The sequence below is a fragment of the Tasmannia lanceolata genome, unplaced genomic scaffold (genome assembly GCF_043159265.1).
Source record: "Tasmannia lanceolata isolate RefF3 unplaced genomic scaffold, GAP_Taslan_0.1 ptg000008l, whole genome shotgun sequence".
In the NCBI taxonomy this organism is placed as follows: domain Eukaryota; kingdom Viridiplantae; phylum Streptophyta; class Magnoliopsida; order Canellales; family Winteraceae; genus Tasmannia; species Tasmannia lanceolata.
This window is the reverse complement of record NW_027518685.1, coordinates 28,660,260-28,663,680: the sequence shown is the minus strand read 5'-3', so window position 1 is coordinate 28,663,680 and position 3,421 is coordinate 28,660,260.

Below are 3,421 nucleotides of genomic sequence, written 5' to 3'. Positions count from 1 at the left end.
TTCTTTTCTGGCTCACGAATAATGCCGTTAGTGGTTGATATTCGTTTCCCCAGAAGTCTATCTCAAGTCTATTATTGTGCGTACTTTAGTCGGTTCACTCATTCTTTTGGGCTGGGGATTGTTTTCACAGTCTACTTGTGGCTGTGTGTGATTGGCTGTAGCTAGTGGGCCCTATATGGATGCTGTCCAATTGGGTGGCCCATATATGTACAATTAGGAACAAAGGCACTCGATGGTCTAGATTTGTTCATTGATCGAATGTTTCACATTGCCTGATTGTATTGATCCTTTTTTTGCTAGCAATTTTTTTTTTGACACTCGACAGACCAGCCACGAAATGCCTTTTGCAATGGATTGTAGCAAATCCCATAATAATAAGGGCGATGATTTTTTCGCCCCCATTTTCTACATGATTTGACGTAAAAAATCATCTCTCTAATGATAATAATAAGAGGAAAGTGTTCCTTAGCTCGAGCTCAGATAAGAGGAAAGTGTTCCTAAGCTCGAGCTCAAAATTACATGTGGCCCCACATTTTTGGGGTGATCCAAAAGCATTCATTTGGAAGGTCATTCAATGGATAGGGTGTGTACCAAAAATCAGTCTTATAGGATCATCCTAATCCTGTTATTTGTGGAGGGAAAAAATAGGCAGAAACATGGACACACAATGTCTGTCCATTTTCCCCTCCACCTTTGATTGTGATAGGAAGATCCTATTGATTTTTGGTATACATCATACCCATGGAAGGGCCTTCCAAATGAATGCTTTGGATCACCAAAAAAATGTGAGGCCACATGTGATTTTGAGCTCGAGCTCTGATAAGCTCATCTGAGCTGGAGCCCAGGAAGACTTTCCTCTAATAACAACAACAACAACAACAACAATAACAATAACAAGGGATGTGTTAGGGACATCGCTGAAGGTATTTTGCAGACACGTTGTTGCATGATAGAGCAGCTACAAAGGCTCAGATTTTGTACTGTTTAAGTAATTCATCTGAGGTGCCTGCTCTCCTGCAACAGCCGGTCCGCCAAATGCCTTTTGGGATGGTCCCTAACTAGCAAATCAATAATAATAATGAATTTGTTAGAGACCATCACAAAAGGCATTTCCCAGGCCAGTGGTTGTACGAGTGGGCAGCCACCTCAGATGAATTAAATGAACTAGACAAAATCTTGCATGAGTTGGCAGCCACCTCAGATGAATTAAATGAATTAGACAAAATCTGTTGAAAAGTCAGCCTACATGACTGCTCTCTCATGCAACAGACAGCCTGCGAAATGCCTTCTACAATGGTCCCTAGCAAATCCCTGATATAGTATGGGTTTTATAGCTATTACTAGAACAAGTACAAAATGGATGCTTGCATATATTTTGGTCAATGGGTTCCGATATGTAATCATGACCTTTTACACAGTACGCCGACGGTCAAGTCCTGTATGGGTGCAGTACCGCCCTTGATATTTGATCCAACAGCAGCCCAGCCCACTTTCTAAGGGGCTGCTTTTGGTTCAAATATCAAGGGCCGTGCTTTTGATGTACCGCCCACATGGGACTTGACAGTAGGCACTTTATAATTGGTCTATTTACCGGAACTGATAACATTCGAGATTAGAAGAAGTATTAGACAAAGAGGAAGCTTAGAAAACAGTTTTTGCTATGGACAGGACAAGTGACGGAGCCTCTCACAATTAGATTTTCTTAATGTCCCTGACTCCCCCGTCTCCCCGTATAGTATTTGTCCCCCTGAAACTAGAAACTGCCCCTCTTGGCCCCCTTGATTTGCCATTTACCCTCTCATACAAGCAACTAAAATTAATCCCCTGACTTGCTGTATACAACTTGTCTCCCTGAAAATAAAAATTGCCAGCCTTGCCCCACTTGATTTGCCATTTAACCTCTCATACAAGAAGGGCTGCAACAGGGTTGGGTTGGGTCGGGTTTTTCAAAACCCTATCCCAACCCTGGATCCCATTATCTCGGCCCTAACCCGCCCTGATCTTGAGTCAGGGCCGAAAAACCTCAATCCATTGCCCAGCCTACAGGGCTCGGCGCGGCCCTGACCCGCCCTGATTGGCCCTAATTTGGTCGGGCCGGGCCAGGCTGGCCCTGATTGACCTAGTGCAAATACCTGTTAAGAGTGCCAAAAATAAAGCAACCACATATCATATAGAACAAAATGATTAATAAACAGAGAAAGGGAACAAATAAGACAATATGAATTCAACAACATAACGGGCAGCAGGGACAATTAATAATAATAATCTAAAGAAACATTAATCCAAGATAATAGAAAACATTAGCAAAAGAAACATGCTCAGATGGTTCAATTATATAATAGAAAACTTATGGTCGGGGCGGGGCGGGCTGACCCGAGGTATTAACCATGAACCCGACCCTACCCGACCCTGAGTCAGAGCCTAAAAAATGAGCGCTGACCCGCGCTCAGGGTTGGAAAATCTAGCCCAGACCCTGTTCGGGCTCAGGGCGGGTCATGGTGGACATGGCCAAACTTGCACCCCTACATACAAGCAACCGAAATCACTCCCCTGTTGAATAAACTAATGTGCGGCTCCAACAAAATATGAAGATTTTATATGATGTAGGTCCCTGTAGTTGAGCATTTTTCTAGTAAGCACTGTACGGCCCACACCATAGATGATCCAAACCGTGGGCCACAACATAATCATTTCCATAGGATGATCCCAACCCTCCAATCTATAGATGTTTCCATGATATTCAGCTCCCCGGTAGATTGGAGGGCTGGGATCCTGCTATGGAAATGACTTTTTTTGGCACAACCTATTTACGTTGTGGACCATCAAATGGATGGTTTCGATCATTTTATTGTGTCGGCTGTACAGTACTTTTGGAAAAACAATGACCATACACGCATAAACCATATAGAAACTCCAAAATATGAGTAGCAAATATTGGGTCCCACCTTAGACATGGGTTTGTGGAGATTGGCTAATATAACAACCAATCACTGCGCCCCCTCCCCCCATCCCCACGCTTTACCAAATTCCTGGCTCTGTCCCTGGACGAAACAAAGTGCTTGGGCCAGATGACTTCACTCTGGCTTTTTCCAAGAGATGTAGAAGAGTTTGAAAGTGAAAATTATGATGGTGCTTGATGAATTTCATAGGAGGTGAAAACAAATTCAAAGCTTAAAGGCCACTTTATCTCTTTTATTTCCAAGCATCGTTTAAGATTTTCCCGAAACGACCAAAATATTTCCATTTCCATCCCCAACAAAACGAAATCTACATGTTTTCCCCAAAATTTTGACCGAAATTATCAAAATTTGACAGAAATCTCCAAAATTAGACCGAAATTTCCAAAATTCAACCGAAATGGTCGGAACGATAGAATAATAGAAAGATGTTATTATTTGCATTTAATTTCATTCCATTAATG